This window comes from Sturnira hondurensis, unplaced genomic scaffold, assembly GCF_014824575.4.
Source record: "Sturnira hondurensis isolate 20B ecotype Veracruz unplaced genomic scaffold, ASM1482457v3 Scaffold0008992, whole genome shotgun sequence".
Lineage (NCBI taxonomy): Eukaryota > Metazoa > Chordata > Mammalia > Chiroptera > Phyllostomidae > Sturnira > Sturnira hondurensis.
In genome coordinates this window covers 1,582,025-1,600,133 of record NW_028081623.1, presented here as the reverse complement: position 1 = coordinate 1,600,133, position 18,109 = coordinate 1,582,025, and the positions used below count along the sequence as shown (strand labels likewise).

At 37.8% G+C, this 18,109-nt stretch overlaps 1 protein-coding gene across 10 annotated transcripts in view; it reads right to left on the bottom strand.

Moving 5' to 3' along the window:
* CADPS2 (calcium dependent secretion activator 2) overlaps positions 1 to 18,109 on the bottom strand; it is a 618,469-nt gene that overhangs the window by 318,741 nt on the left and 281,619 nt on the right. The window lies entirely within an intron of this gene.

Below are 18,109 nucleotides of genomic sequence, written 5' to 3'. Positions count from 1 at the left end.
GTCCTTTATACTTGTTCATGTGAGTCCTTCCCCTTTTCCCCTATGATTCTCTCCCCTCTCCCCTCTGGACCCTGTCAGCCTATTCTGTATTTGAGTGTCACTGGTCATATTTTGCTTGCTTGTTTGTTTTGTTTAGATTCCTGTTAACGGTGATATCATATGGTATTTGTCTTTCACCGCCTGGCTTATTTCGCTCAGCATAATGCTTTCCAGTTCCATCCATGATGTTGCAAAGGGTAGTAGACTCAATTTCTGACAGTTGTGATTTTGTTGCCCTTTTAATGTTCACAGTTCTGATCTTCTTTTTCTTAAATAAGTCCCTTTAACATTTCATGTAAATAATGTCTTGGTGATGATGAACTCCTTTAGCTTTACATTGTTTGGGAAGCACTTTATCTGCCCTTCAATTCTAAATGATAGCTTTGCTGGAAAGAGTAATCTTGGTTGCAGGTCCTTGCTTTTCGTCACTTTAAATACTTCTTGCCAGTCCCTTCTTGCCTACAAAGTTTCTTTGGGAACAAAGTTTTATGGGAATTCCTTTGGAGGTAACTTTCTGCTTTTCTCTTGCTGCTTTTAAGATTCTCTGCTTATCTTTAATCTCTGGCATTTTAATTCGGATGTGTCTTGATGTGGTCCTCTTTGGGTCAAACTTGTTTGGGACTCTTTATGCTTCCCAGACTTTTTGTCTATTTTCTTTGCTAAATTAGGGAAGTTTTCTTCCATTATTTTTTCAAATAAGTTTTCAATTTCTTGCTCTTCTTCTTCTCCCTCTGGCACCCCTGTGATATGGATGTTGGTATGTTAAAGTTGTCTCAGAAGTTACTAAGCCTATCCTCATTTCCTGTATAATTTTTTTCTTCCTGCTGTTTTGATTGAACACTTCTACTTCCTTGTGTTCCACATCATTGGTTTGATTTTCAGCTTCCTCCTCTCCACTGTTGATTCCCTATAGATTTTTCTTTATTTCACTTTGTGTAACCATCATTTTTCCCTTATGTTTTTGCCATACTCGGTAAAAGTGTTTTGAGCATCCTGCTCATCAGTGTTTTGAACTCTGCATCTGATAGGCTGATTATCTCCATTTCATTTAGTTCTTTCTCTGGGGTTTTCTACTGTTCTTTTATTTCAGCTATATGTTTTGTCTCCCCAATTTGCAGCCTTCTTGTGTTTGTTCCTATGCATTATGTAGAGTTGCTTTCACTCCTTGTATAAAGCACCTGTAAATTGTGTGGAGCAGAATCTTAGGGAATCACTAGGGTGGTGCAACCTGCTTTACTACTTTTTGGCTCTGGTGGGAGGCAGGGCTTGAGGAGGGGACAATGCTGTTTCCTGGCTTCTGGAGGTTTGCTCGGCAGTCACTTTATCCATTTCCTGTATGCAACTGGCACCTTTCCAGCTGTTGCCCCTGTGGTGAATCTCAGAGTGGGTGGGTTGCATATATTTTTAAGTCTGTGTGGGACCTTTAAAAAAAACCCCTGAAAATCTGGCAGTTTCTTCTGCTTCCCCCAACCACCAGTGATTTTTATAGCCAGAAGTTATGGGTATTTCTCTTCCTGGTGCTGGAAACCTGGGCTGTGTTGTGTGCTCGCTTCTGAGGTATTCCTCCTGATTTTTATCCGCCACCCCCTCTCCACGCCTTTCTGCCCATCTCTGTGACTCTGCCCCTCCTATCCGTCTGACTGTGGCTTCTTTAAATTCTTGGTTGTTGGATTCCCATATAGCTTGATTCTCTGATGGTTCTGGTTGTCATTTGTTTTGAGATACAGCTGTAATTCTCTCAGTGGTTGAGTGAGGAGGCAAAGCATGTCTACCCACCCCTCCATCTTGACCAGGAGCTCCAAAGCCTATTTTTTTTAAATCCTCGCCCGGGGATATATTTATTGATGAGAGAGAGACAGCGAGAAAGATCAATCAGTTGCCTCCTGTACACGTCCTGTCCAGGGATTGAACCTGCAACCAACCCACACCAGCCAGATCGGCAAAGACTGTATGTACATACTGTGAAACTAAATACTAACTTACGACTGGAAAAGAGTTTACCTCCAATTTCCTTTTTAATGCCTCACAAACATTATATTTACCAATCAAATAAATGTTTAATATGTTTATAACTTCAGAAGAGCCACAACATTTAACTTTGGATTTGTATTCCAACTTGATCAGGTTAAGTACATTTGTCATGTATTTCAGTGATGCACACAGAACTGGTAGCAAACCAGATGTGGCACCTTCTTAATAATTTTAAAAGTGAGTAACATAGTTTTAAAAGACAAAATATTAATATTACGAGTCCTCTGATGACCAAAATCATGTGTATTTACAAAACAAATGGAATCTAGTTGCCTAGTTTGGTATTTGATTACTTGGAACTACAACTTCCTTTTTATTAATTACCTACATGTATATATTTTTAGCTATTGCTTTTGTTCATTTTTATTTACATATGCAAAAGTTAGAAGTAAGGAATATGGGTAGAAAATTTTTAAGTGAAAACAGGCACAGTTCTGCATAAGGTAAAAAAAAAATTCTACCTTTGCTGCAAAGATGTCTTTTTTGAAAAGCACCCTCATACTTAAAAATCAGATTATAATAGCTTTGAGGAACATTAAAACTCCAGCTTAAGTTTAAGAGGCATTTTCTCAGAAAAACTCCATGTTTTATAGAGAAGATTTTTAATATTACATTTTTGTCACTGTACAAATGTCCTGAATGTGTAATAAAGGATATCAGCAGTGTATTATTTGCATTTTGTGGCTATTTGGGCCACAGAGAGTAACTGGTGCAATGTCACTTAGCAGTTTGTATTAACTGAGTAATAGGTGGAAATTTGGGGGACAACTGACTCCCAAATGCTATTACATGCAGACTCATGTTTAAATTCCTCATATGTGAGTACTAGAAGGCTAGTCAATTTTATATGCATATTGAATTTTTGTTCATCAGTATTCTCCTTATAAATGAATTACTCTCACTGATGCTTAATTAATAGATTCAAAAGTCTATTGTTTTCCATTATTTGGGGTCAAATGCTTCATAAAATAGAGGCAAGCCACTCAGCCAGACACTGGGACTGCAATGCTGAACAAGAACTGGCTTCTGCCTTTAGGGAGCTCACTGTTTTGGGGGGAGCAGCAGACAAAGAGAGGCAACTGCAATGTACAGTGAAAGCTTAGGGTTCAGAATATATACAAGGTGTTACGGAAATTTTCTGGGGAAGGCAGTGGACAGGGTTCCAGGAAGGCTTCACGTTGGAAAGCCTTCAAGAAAAAGTAAAGGGTAGGTAGCTAGATGCAGAATACAAGGAAGGCCAGCCATGTTTGAGGGCAGACACCTGTTCTCCCCAAGGATGGTACCTTCTCCTGCTAGGGGTATTTAAACATGTGTATGGGCAGTGGCTATGGCAGCTACATAACCTGTGATGCAGGGGAAAGTTCCATGGAAGAAAACTGCTTTCACACAAATGCAATAGCACTCCTGGTTGGAAACACCGTGGCTGGCAAATGCCAGAGGTAGAGTGGAGAGTTAAGTGGGAGCCAGGCAAATGCAGAGCCTCTCATGACAGACTTCCTCCTGAAGGCAAAGGGAAATCACTAAAAAATGTTAAGGAAGGGAATGGCATAATTAAATCTGTGTTTACAGAAGAGGCAATAATAAAGGCAAGGAAACCAAGCTGAGGCTCCTGATATAAAGTTAGCAAGGGCCCAAGCCAAGGAGCTGGCGATGAAGACATAGCAAGGGAGGTATCTTTGCTGGGCATTGTAAAGGCAGAATCAACAGGATTTTAGATGTGTGGATCAGAAGAGAATAAGATGATAGATGCCCAGGTTTTTGGTTTGAGCACGTCTGTAGATAAAGGATACCACATACTGTGATGAAATGTGTTAAATTTCAGATACCTGAGAGAAGATGAAGATATTCAGACAAAAAGATATACTGTCCAGTATCAATCTGGATAGCTAAAAAAGGGATTCTGTCAATTGCAGAATTGCTTAAGTCATGGCCTTCTGAACCTGAAAGCCTATTTCTTTGTATTCTGTCATAGGAGTTGGCCCATTATTAAATTTCTTTGAGAATGAACAATAACACTACATACAATATAAACTACTTACCTATTAAAGTAACACAGAATAAATTGTATTTGTCTCTTCTCTAATAAAAGTGAATGATTATATTCTACTGTGAAATTCTTCCTCATACATGCCATATGGATAAATATTCCTAGATCAGATTAATTATCTAACTTGTAATGTATCTTGGTTTACATTTACAGAGGTGTTATAAAACTGTACAATTTTGATGAAGTTATAATGTGGATCAGTTTTAGGAAAAATAATTATAAAATGGATGCACACTTTCTGTCCAAGACATCACCAACTACCTGATGGAAAGAAAACAAAGCACAAAAACCACATGCAGTAGCTCCTGTATGAACAGAAAGAGCAGCCCCATGGAGTCAAAGCAACAAAGCTCAGCTTGGTATAAATAAGCTTTCTCTTTCTAAAGATCCCACCAACTGAGAGAAAACAGCAAAGGTCATTGACTAAGTTGGGAACCTTCTCTGAAAAACTAAGCCATCAAACATTCATAGATATGCCCAAGAAACAATTAATGATGAAACTTCAATGTAGTCACCAATCTGTCTGATTATGGGAAAAACAGGTCCATCTGTACTGAAGTCTCATCACACACACAAAAGAAAGCCCTTGAAGTCCACAAACCTGCTCTGGCCCTTCCCCAAACAGTTACTTTTGTCATTTTAATGAGTTTGCAACAGAAATCAACACCCTTACTCTGAGCCATTTATATATTTCTACTCCCACTCAAAGTAAGATGTCGCTTAAGGAAGCAGCTCAAATAGATACTAAGCCCACCAAAATCTTGCTATGGCACAAATTTACTTGGAACTGAACTTAGAATAACGTACGTCTGCTTTGGTCCTGCTTGCCAAGGGTCTTATTTATGAAAGAACAAGTGAGTCTCTCCCCTACAAGTTGGTTCTGTGGCCTTTGCCCAGAAACCAGTATTTGCAAAGAGAGACCATGAGAATGAGGCAATGTGAACCACTGTCCCATCTGAAAATACATAATTAGTAATGACGATGATGACAATGATAACAATAATTAGATATGAACATCTTGACTTTTTAGAGGGAACCTACAGGAAAAGTTGTTTAATATTGATGTAAATGTTGATCTGTAGCTGCTGGTTTTACTTTAGCAAAAATACAAGACGTTATGGAACACAGTTTTTAAATTTTAAAGACAGTAAGTTGAGTTTTTACATCCACAAAATGCTACTTATAGTAAATACATAGGTTACTTTCTTTCCTAGACATCTACCCTATCTAAATATGAAGCAATACAGGGTAGAAAAAACACAGAAGATTCGTCTCTACCATTTTGGCAGAGCTAAGTAAAATTTGTGATTTCTGCACATAAAAATATTAAAATTTTACCCTGACAGGTGTGGCTCAGTGGGATGGGTGTCATCCTACAAAGCAAAGCGTTGCTGGCTAGATTGCTGATCAGGGCACATGCCTGGATTGCAGATTTAGTCCCCGGTTAGGGCAACGTACAAGAGGCTACTGATTGATGTTTCTCGATGACACTGATGTTTCTCTCCTTCTCTCCCCACCTTCCTCTCTCTCTAAAAATAAATACAATCCTTAAAAAATATTAAAATTTTGAAGATTCTTATGAGAATTTGCCAAACTCATCCAAATATTGCCATCTGGAAACAAAGCTATACTACGGCAAGAAAAACAAATTTAAACATTAGAATAACAGTGAATTTTCACAAACTTGCTGCAGGTACAATTTTGGTATTTTATAAGCTATTTTACAAGCCAAAAGATTTCAAATCTTTGCCAACCAAGTCCATCTTGCATTTTATGTAATAAAGAAGTCTGAGCCAGGATTATAAAAGTGTTACTTGTCTAAAAATTGACTAATTCTTCATTTTTATTTCTTTCCAAATTTACCCTCACTGTGACGGTCTTAAGCCAATGAAGTCGTTTTCTAAGAAAAAAAAAATTTTAAATAAGTTGGCATCCCATCTTTCAAAAATCTCTTTAAATTACGTTATATCAATATTTTTGCAGTAATGTTTCCAGAGGCTATAGTTTTAATTTGGAATATGTGAAAGTGCAGTGGGGGAAAAAATCCTGAGGCTTACATAAGACTTATTCTTTTCTTAAAATAAAACTTAAAGAAAACACTGCCATATCTTCTAGAAAACAGTGTTCCTGCACCTAAAGAGGTGTCTTTAAACTTCTTTAGAGGCAGAAAAACTGCTGTGAACAATTGGTTTCTGCATTCTGAACAATTCCCACTCTGCAAACCTGATACTATCAATACTTTATAAGATTTAAACGTCCACTTCCTTATAAACAGGTAGGCTTAGAAATTATGATTTTTAAAAGTACAATATTAATTTTAAAATAATCATCTTCTGATAAATGAGTGGCAAAGATAAAATCACTAAGAGACTAACAAAGCAGTAAAGTCACTGAAAGAGAGCGCTCTGCTGACAGTGCCAGTGACCCTTGGGCAGCTGCACTGCACCTGGACAGACAGAAATCTTCGCTGACATCAGCTGAGAGACAAAACCAATGTTAATAATAAACATCTGACAACCAAAGAGTGTTGTCCTTTCATAACTGTCCTGAAGGCATTATACAGGTTGAAAATCACTGACTTTCAAATTGTAACCAACTTTCAAATCTTCAAAAAATGTGTTGTGGAGTTCTTAACAAATACATGAAAATAAAAAGACACAAGCCAAAAATCTCAGGCAGGACTCAGGAGATACAAGCATATTTCACTTCATAAAATAGTGTTCTTTCATGGTGTCAGAAATACTTAATCCTTTATTAAATGTGAGCCCTCTCCTGAAAATTCTCGAGACTTTAAAACAGGATCCTTTCTTTTTAATACTCACCTGAGGATATGTTTTTATTGATGAGAGAGGGAGAGGGAGAGAGAGGAGAAGGAGAAGAAGCAGGGAGGTGGAAGGGGAGGAGAGATAGAAAGAGACAGAGAGAGGGAGAGAGACAGAGAGAGAGAGAGAGAGGGAGAGAGAGAAAGAGAGAGAGAGAGAAAGAGAGAGAGAGAGAGAGACTGCTTGCCTCCCAAAAGCACTCAGATGGACGACTGAACCTGCAACCTTTTTCTTGTGTGTGTGTATATGGGATGATGCTCCAACCAAGTAAGCCACTGGCCAGAGCTAAAACAGGATTGTAGAAGAAAAGGTTTAAAGGAGGTACAAAAATAATTATGTGAATAAAAAATTGAAAACAAGCGCACAAAGCAAAGATTAAAAGACAAAACAGAGAGGATATGGGGAAATTAAAGCAGGAAAACAGGACTGAGTGTTCCTTCATACATTATGTCACAAAACAGCCCTCATATAGGCACTACTGTCCCCATTTTACTAATGAGGAAACATACCAACGAGATTTAAATAACAAGCCATGATAACATGACTAATGTGTGGCAAAGCTGGAACTGATACTCTGGTCTATCTCGTTCTTTTAAAACCAAGCTGTCCTGATAAAGATCCACTAAAACTACACTAAAATTAACATTCAAAAATCTTAATATTTAAAGGCATGTTTTATGAATTACATCTCAAGTACAGCAACCTTCAAGTCTTCTAATCTCAGGAATCAGTCTGGCTCCAGCACGTGGCAGGTCCTAGAACATCACTCTTCATACTCTCTCGTGTACTTCCTAAAGTGATTTTGAAAACATGTATTTCCTCTTTACACATTTTCGAGTTAACATCTAGAAATTTTAAATATAAATTGCAAAGGGTATAATTTCTCAAGTGTTACATGCATTGACATTTAACATAAAATTGTGGTGTCATTCTTAAATGGATCTGATGGGTTCTATCACAGCAACATCCCACCATAATCTCTTTTAAAAACTGTACAAATCTACTGCAGCGGATATTTGACATTATTTTTTACCTTGAACTTCTACTTTGATTCCACGTCCCACTCAGAAATTTAGAATTTTATCCTACTGTAATCTAGTTGAATGCTTAAACATGTTTTATTGAAGTCTCTATTGTAATTATCTGCAACAAATTTGCGTGTAATTTTCTAGGACTATAAAGCTGTATGTAAAGAAATTTTATTTATACATACACATACACACGTATGCATACTTTTGAAATGTACCTCAATAACATAAAAATCATGTATGACAAACCCACAGCTAATATTATACTCAATGGTGAAAAACAGAAAGCTTTTTCTTTAAAATCAGGAATAAGGCAAGTGAGCTTACTACTTTTATTCACCATAATTCTGGAAGTCCTAGCCAGAGCAATTAGGCATGAAAAAAATAAAAGGCATCCAAACCAGAAAGGAAGAAGTGAACTTGTCTCTGCAGATGAGATGATAAAAACCCTCAACGATGCAACTAAACTACTGTTAAAAGTGATAAAGGAATTCAGCAAAGATGCAGGATATGTAATCAACATAAAATCAATTACATTTTCACATGCTAATGATGAACCACCCATAAAAGGCATTAAGAAAACAACCCCATTTACAGTATCAACAACAAGAAAAAATATTTAGGAATAAATTTAACCAAGGAGGTGAATAATCTGAACACTGAAAACTCTAAGATGTTAATGAAAGGAATTTGGAAGACACAAACAAATTGAAAGATATCTCTTGTTACTGAATTGGAAGAATATTGTTTAAATGTTTTCTCTACCCTAAGTGAGGTACACAGTCAATGCAATCCCTATCAAGATTCCAATTAGTTTTCAAAGAAATAAAATAATTCCTAAAATTAGTTTGAAGTATAAAATATCTTGGATTGCTAAAGCAATATTTAGAAATAAGAACTAAGCTGGAAGCATCACACTCCAAACTTCAAACTATATTTTACAAAATTATATCAAAATTTTATAAATTTTGATATAAAAACAAATGCATAGACCAATGGGATAGAATAGTGAGCCCAGAAATAAACCCATTCACATGCAATCAACTGACTGTTGACAAAGACACCAAGAATATACAGTAGACAAAGGATAGTCTCTTCAATAAATGGTGTTGGGGAAACTGGATATCAACATACAACAGAATGAAATTAGATCCTTATCTTATACCACACACAAAAATAAATTCAAAATAAATTAAATTAAATTAAATCCTAAAATAAAACATAGGGGAAAAGCTCCCTAACATTAATCTTTTAATAAATCTTTTAATAAAAGCATAAGCAACAAAAGCAAAAACCAACAAATGGAAGTACATCAAATTAAAATGCTTTGACATAGCAAAGGAAATAATCAACAAAGTAAAAAGCCATCCTTTGGAATGGGAGACAATATTTGTGAACCATAAATCTGATAATGGGTTAATCCCCAGAATATATAAGAAACTCATTCCACTCAATAGCAAAAATAAATCCTATTTAAAAGTGGGCAAACATTTCTTTTTTGAAGTTTGGCAGAGAACAGGAACAGACATTTTCCCGAAGAAGACATGCCAATGGCCAAAAAGTATATGAAAAAATACTGAACATCACTAATTATCACTAATTAGTGATATCACTAACATCACTAATCATTTCTTTATTAGAGAAATGGCAACTCAAAAGTATGATATTACCTAACACCTGATAGTATGGTTATTATCACAGAGTCAAAAGAAAGTGTAAGTATTGGCAAGGACATAAAGAAAAGAGAAAACTTTTCAGCTATTGATGGAGATATAAATTAGTGTAACCATTTAAAAAAAGTACAAATATTCCTCAAAAAAATAAAAATTGAACTACCATATGATTCATCAATCTAATTCTGAGATAATCCCAAAGATAGTAAAATCACTATCTTGAACAGTATCTGCACTGCTGTGTTCACTGCAGTATTTTTCGCAGTAGTCAAGATATGGAAACAACCTAAATGTTCACCAACTAGGCAAATGGCTAAAAAATCGGGTGTGATGCATATAAAAAAATACTATGCAGCCTTAAAAAAGGAGGAAGTCTCTCTCTATATAGACTATATATATAGTCTATATAGTGTGTACACACACACACACACAGGTTTATTTCTAGGCTTTCAATTCTTTTCCACTGGTCTGTGTATCTGCTTTACTGCCCATCACTGCTGTTTTGATAACTGTTGCTTCACAGTATAATTTGAAATCAGGGAGTGTGATAACTTTCAGCTTTGTTCTTCCAGCTTTTTTCTCAAGATTGGTTTGGACATTCAGGGTCTTTTGTGGTTCCATGCAAATCTAGTGATTTTGGTTATATTTCTTTAATAAATCCCACTTTATTGGGATTTTAATGGGGCTGCATTAACTCTGTATATTGCTTTGGGTAATATGGTCATTTTAACTATGTTGCTTCTTCAAGTCCATGAACACAAAATATCTTTCCATTTCTTTGTGTCTTCTTTCATTTCTTTTAATAATATCTTGCAGGTTTTAGTATATAGCTCATTCACATCCTTTGTTAAGTTTATTCCTAAGTATTTTATTCTTTTTTTGTAATTGCAAAAAATAAATTGTTTTTTTCCCATTTTTCTGAAATTTCATGAAATTTCTGGAGTATCAAAGAATGCAATGGAGTTTTGTATATAAATTTTGTATCCTGCAATTTTGCTGTATTTGTTCATTGTTTTCAATAGTTTCTTGGTGAAGTTTTTAGGATTGTGTGTATAAAGAGCCATGTTGTTTGCTTTAGAATAGAGTTATTATATAAAATAGCAACTCTTCTTCTGGGTATCTACCCACAAAGTTTGAAGACATTTATTCATAGAAATATATATCTATCCCTATGTTCACTGCAGCATTATTCACAGTGGCCAAGACATGAAAACAACTGAAGCGCCCTTCGATAGATGATTGGATAAAGAAGATGTAATACATATACACAATGGAATACTACTCAACCATAAGATGAAATACTGCCCTTTGTGACAGCATGGATACCTACTGAGACATGCTAAGTGAAGTAAGTCAGATGGAAAAAGTCAAGAACCACATAATATCCCTCACATGTGGGTTATAAAATTGAAAGCAACAAAAGAACAAATAAGACAAACAGAAACTCATAGATACAGACAACAGTATAGTGGTTACCAGAGGGAAAGTTACCAGAAGGAGTTAGTAAAGATTAAAGGGGATCAAATATATGGAGACAGAAGGTCTGACTTTGGGTGCTAAACACATAATAAATATATAGATGATGTATTACAGAACTGTATACTTGAAAACTATATTTTATTAACCAATGTCACCCAAATAAATTTGTAAGTAAAAAATAAATAAATAAAGCCACCAAAACAAAAACTTGGTTCTGTCATTTGCCACGATATAGATAGACCTAAAGTCATCATGCTAAGTGAAATAAAGCAAGCAAGCAAGCAAACGAACAAACACATAAAAAACAAATAATACATGATCTCACTTGTACAAGGAACCTAAAAACAAATAAACAAATGAAGTCAAACTCAATAGCAAAAGAATGGTGGTTACCAGAGCTAAGGGTGGGGACAGAGAGGAGAGAGTTATCAAAGGGTGCAAACTCTGAGTTACAAGTCCTAAAGATGTAATGGTCAGTGTGGTGGCTACAGTTTATAAAATGTACTGCATACTTGAAATCTGCTAAGAGGGTAACTAGATCCCACATGCTTTCACTACCCACACATGACAAAGATAACTATGGTATGTGGTAGATTGGACAGTTTTTTTTAATTTGAATGTTTTATTTAATCCAATATATCCAAAATATTATCATTTCAATATCTAATTGATTTTTAAAATAGATAGGAGAATTTGAGTGTGATAATCATTTCAGAACATCGTGTTGTACATTTTAAACATATACAATTTTTCCTTGTCAAAAATAAATGAAAACCAAAAATTAAAATAATAAAATTCCTTCTGAATTCAGTTTTTATTATATTAGAACTCAACTAATCCCAAATAAATAACAAATGATTATTAATAGCAAATATGAAAAATAAAATAGTTGATTAGATACACATCTCTTAATGAAACAGATAATGCTGTTTTTTCCAATTAGTTTACACAACCACCATTGAACACTGCTTAATTCTAGATTGAGACAGAGCTCTGCACCAATTTCTCTCTTCTTCTTTTTTAATTTGCTTTTTCTTTTTGTTTATTTTTCCATTTTAATCTAGGTTTTTGTTTTTCGATTTTAAGTTAGAAAAATAAGTAGATGGGACCTCATTATCACAATATCCATTAATTTGCTTGAAATTGAGAACAAGTTGAAAGTGACCAGAGGAAACAGGAGAGGGAATTTCAGGGGAAAAGGGTGAAGGGTTTGCAGGAATAATTATAAAGGATGCATGGACAATAATGGGGGCCAAGGGGCAGGGTGGAAGTGGGAGGGAGGTGGGGAGGACTGGGGAGTTGGACTGGGATGGGGGGGAAAGGCAGAAAACTGTACTTGAATTATTAAAAAAAGAGAAATTTTTGTCTAGCCACTGTGCTATATACCTCAAACTAAAATAAAACAATACTGAATATCAACTGCAATGAAAAAATAATAAAAATAACAGTAATTAAAAAATGTTTTGATTTAAATGTCCAGGACAATACAGTGATTCATAACCAACAGTCTTTTTCAATCATTTAGTAGTTGAAATTTTAAGTCCTTCATCATCTTTGTTGAAAGCAAAGAAGTAGAAGCCATGTAATTTACAGAAGAATTTGTTACACTGGTAAGTCACTTTCTTAAAACTAACACAAGCATTAGAAATTTTTCTTTTGAATGGCAGCCTGGAAGTTTTTCCACCGAGACAAGAACTACTGTAAGACTCAAGCTGGGTGAGAGTGCGTCCCCCCTTTTTTGTAAAGGCAGAAAAAGGAGACTGTGAAGAGAGGGTTGAGAAAGTGAATTTGCATATGGCAAGGATTAGATGGCTTATAAGAAAAAGTTATTTACAAGCTCTAAATCCATCAGAGATTTTGAAAATTACAATTATACAACCTTCTCCCAGCTCGCTCAATCTTGTTTTTCACTAGAGATCTTCAACAAGCATCTGGGATCTTAATCCATCATATTTTCCTTTACTTCAGATGCCCTAATTATGAGGATCCCCAGATTACCTTCCTTCAACTGCAAAAAATTCTCAAGGAATACTATTTCTGTATTTGGCTAATGTTTGGCTCCTTAGGTTTTACTTTGTTCTTACCAGTAGTAGCTTCTGGTGAATTTATTTATATGACAGGAAGAAAACTCATGTTTTTAAAGATAAAAATAAGAAAAGATGAAACATTTGTGCAGGTTGAGAGTTTTCCCCTTGGTTCATTAAAAACAGGCAAACTTTTTGATAGATCATTCAAAAATGCAGCATTTTTTCTCTAGTCTGCAAAAGTAGCTGACCAATGAATTATACTTAAAAACTAATTCTGAGGGGAGGAGGAAGATGGCGGGGAGTAGGACAAAGGATTTCGCTTCCCTTCACGCACCTGAGAAAAACCAGGCTGCTCTGCAGAGGAGCACAGCGAACACCCAACAGGGACCCAGCATATGGGACGGCAGGACCCCAGAGAGAATAGCGGACACTGAATGACCAGAGGTTGAGGAGAGGAGACGGACCTCAGATCAGCAAGGTACGAGGGAGCAGCACAGAGGCTGCGGGCCCTTCGCTGGGCAGCACCAGGGCCCTGGCAGGGCTGCCCTGATCTCTGAGAGCAGAGGGAGGGCAACAACGACAACCCTATGAGAGAACTAGTCACCGGCATCCTCTCTAACCAGCAGGGTGCAGATTGGAAAACACCAGGAGAGATCGGCTTGCCTGTAGTGGCAGAGAGAGGAGTGGGCATTGGGAAGCAAACTGGAGAACTCTGATAACCCGTGGAGTCCGGCTGTGTTTGCCAGTTTGGGGAACTGAGGGGCCCCAGCATTCCCAGTAGCCTGAGCCGGTGCTCCCACAGTCTCTGGGGTGATTCGGGATACGGTCAGTGCCCCTGAAAGAGCACCAGTCACCAGCTCCCTTCCTACCCAGCCGGACGCAGGCTGAGAAGCACCGGAAGGCAGGCTGTAGTTGCTGGCTTGGAGGTCTAGGTGGCTTGCATTCCTGGAGGTGCGCATTCCCAATACCAGGGGACTCCAGCTGGGGACTCCAGCGGGCGCTCACACAGCATCGGGGCACTGCACTCGACTTACAGGGACCCTAGGGAAGCGCCAATCGCCAGATCCATCCCTACCCAGCTGGGCGCACACTGAGAAGCATCCAGAATCCAGTGTGGTCACCAGCTTGGAAGTCTGGGAATCCCCTGCATTCCCGGTGGCGCACATCCCCAGTGGTGCGCATTCCCAATACCGGGGGACTCCAGCCAGGGACTCCAGCTGGGGACTCCAGCTGGGGACTCCAGCAGCACTCACACAACCTTGGGCGCTGCAGGAGACTGACAGGGCCCCTGGGGAAGCGCCAATTGCCAGATTCATCCCTACCCAGCTGGGCTCAGACTGAGAAGCACCGGGAGTCAGGCTGTGGTTGCCAGCTTGGAAGAATTGTGAGTTGCCCAGTGTGTGCAGCCACAGCACTGGGAAAGGTCCAAGCCCAAGCCTGCTAGACCAGGAAAGCCTGGCTGGGAGTGGTGCCCTCACGCCAGGCCAGAGCTGGGAAGCCTAGGGAAAAACCTGCTCTCAGCAGGGCATGGGAGAGCAGCGCCATTCTGGGTCTTGGGAGGGCACTGGCGAGACCAGCTAAGTTCACCAAGAGGAGAGAAAGGCCACACTAATAGCCCCTCAGGCTGCTGCAGCTAGGGAGAGCAGAAGAAAAGGTTTGACCAGCTGGAAGCCAAAAAGAGGAATAGGTGGAAGTGGAGAACACCAAAATACCTGCAGGAGACTGCACCACTGAGTCTCACAGGCATCTTACCACAGAAGTTCTCACCATAAACCCAGGAACCCAAAAGAGGCCACTTTAAGAAGCTGAAGCCAACAAGAAGAGCAACACAAACCATGGGAAGACAAAGAAACAACCCCCAAATGAAAGAAAAGGAGGAAGTCTCAGAAAGAACGTTAGATGAACTAGAGGCAAGCCAACTATCAGATATTGAATTCAAAGCACTGGTTATCAGGAAATTCAAAGAGCTTACAACGAGCTACCAGAAACTACAGGGGAGCTACAGTGAGCTCTCTGCAAACTACACCAACATGAAAAAGGAAATGGAAACCCTTAGTAAAGGCCAAGAGGAAATGAAGAATACAATTTCTGAACTGAAGAACACAGTAGAAGGTATGAAGAATAGAATCGATATGGCGGAAGATCGCATAAGTGAGACAGAAGACAGGATAGAAAGAATCTCCCAGACAGACCAAATAATGGAAAAGAGAATCAGAAAAAATGAGGAGAATTTAAGAGAAATGCAAGACAACATGAAACGTAATAATATCCGAATAATAGGAATACCAGAAGGAGAGGAAGAAGAACAAGGGATAGAAAACCTCCTTGAAAGAGTAATTACGGAAAATTTTCCTAAGTTGAGGAGAGAGAAAGTCACACGGATTCAGGAATCGCAGAGAGTCCCAAACAGGTGGAACCCAAAGAGGCCTACTGCAAGACACATCATCATTAAAATGGCAAACCTCCAAGACAAAGAGAAAATCCTAAAGGCAGCAAGGGAGAAAAAGGAAATAACATACAAGGGGGTCCCAATAAGGTTGGCTACTGACTTCTCAACGGAAACATTCCAAGCAAGAAGAGAATGGCAGGAAATATTCCAAGTAATGAGAAACAGAGGCCTACAACCAAGGCTATTGTACCCAGCAAGGCTCTCAATCAAGATAGAAGGCCAAATAAAGAGCTTCCAAGACAAAAGAAGTCTAAAAGAATACGCCTCCACCAAACCAGCTCTACAAGAATTACTAAAAGGACTGCTTTAGGAAAGGAAGGAAAAGAGAGAGATAGAGAGGAACACAGGTACACAAATGGCAATGAATAAGTACCTTTCAATAATAACCTTAAACGTAAATGGATTAAATGCACCAATTAAAAGACATAGAATAGCTGAATGGATAAGAAAGCACGACCCACACATATGCTGCCTACAAGAGACCCACCTCAGGTCAAAGGACCACCACAGACTAAAAGTGAAAGGATGGAAACAAATTTTCCAAGCAAATGGACAAGAAAAAAAAGCCGGGGTAGCAATTCTCATATCAGACAAAATAGACTTCAAAAGAAGGGCCATAAAGAGAGACCCAGAAGGTCACTTCATAATACTCAAAGGGAGAATCCACCAAGAAGACATTAACATCGTAAATATATATGCACCCAACATAGGAGCACCCAAATATATAAAGAAAATTCTGGAGGACCTCAAGAAAGAAATTGACAGCAACACAATTATAGTAGGAGATTTTAACACCCCACTGTCTAAATTGGACAAATCTTCCAAACAAAATATCAACAAAGATATTGCAGCATTAAATGACACCCTAAACGAAATGGACCTAATTGATATATATAGAGCCCTCCATCCCAAAGAAGCTAAATACACTTTCTTTTCAAACGCACATGGAACATTTTCAAAGATAGATCACATGATAGGACACAAAACGAGTCTCAATAAATTCAAGAAAATAGAAATCATTCCAAGCATTTTCTCTGATCACAAGGGACTGAAATTGGAAACCGACCCCAATGAAAAAAACCCAAAACACCCAAAATCATGGAGACTGAATGGTAGGCTATTAAACAACGAATGGGTCAAGATTGAAATTAGGGAAGAAATCAGAAAGCTTCTGGAAACAAATGAAAATGAACTCACAACAACCCAAAACCTATGGGACACAGTGAAGGCAGTCCTGAGAGGGAAGTTCATAGCAATACAGGCCTACCTAAAGAAGATAGAAACATTTCAAACAAACAACCTAACCCGACGCCTGCAAGAACTCGAGGAACAACAACAAAGACAGCCCAGAGCAAGTAGAAGGAAGGAAATAACCAAGATCAGAGCAGAATTAAATGACATAGAAACTAAAAGCACAATTCTAAGGATCAATGAATCCAGGAGTTGGTTTTTTGAAAAGATAAACAAAATAGACAAACCTTTAAGTAGGCTCATCAAGAAAAGAAGAGAGAAGACCCAAATAAACACAATCAGAAATGAAAGAGGAGAGATTACAACTGATACTGCAGAAATAGAAAGGATTGTAAGAAATTACTATGTGGAACTGTATGCCAAGAAATTTGAAAACCTAGGTGAAATGGACAAATTTCTAGAAAAATATAATCTTCCAAAACTCAATGAAAAAGAAGCAGAAAACCTGAACAGGCCAATAACAGCAAATGAAATTGAAGAAGTAATCAAAAAACTCCCATCACACAAAAGCCCTGGACCAGATGGTTTCACAGGAGAATTCTACAAAGCTTTTAAGGAAGAGCTAACCCCTATTCTTCACAGACTATTCCAAAAAATCCAAAAGGAGGGAAAACTCCCCAACTCTTTTTATGAAGCCAGCATCACCCTAATTCCAAAGCCAGATAGAGACACAACAAAGAAAGAAAATTACAGGCCAATATCACTGATGAACATAGATGCTAAAATCCTCAATAAAATATTGGCAAATCGCATCCAACAATACATCAAAAAGATCATACACCACGACCAAGTGGGATTCATCCCAGGGATGCAAGGATGGTTCAATATACGCAAATCAATAAATGTAATACACCAAATAAACAAAAGCAAAGACAAAAACCACATGGTCATATCAATAGATGCGGAAAAAGCTTTTGATAAGGTACAACACCCATTTATGATAAAGGTACTCAGCAAGGTGGGAATAGAGGGAACATTCCTCAATATAATAAAGGCCATATATGAAAGACCTACAGCCAACATCATACTCAATGGGCAAAAACTAAAAGCTTTTCCACTAAGATCAGGTACAAGACAAGGTTGCCCACTTTCACCACTTCTATTCAATATAGTATTAGAAGTTCTAGCTGCAGCGATCAGACAAGAAAAGGAAATAAAAGGCATCCAAATCGGAAAGGAGGAAACAAAACTGGCATTGTTTGCAGATGACATGATAGTGTACATGGAAAACCCTATAGCCTCTACCAAAAAACTGCTGGAACT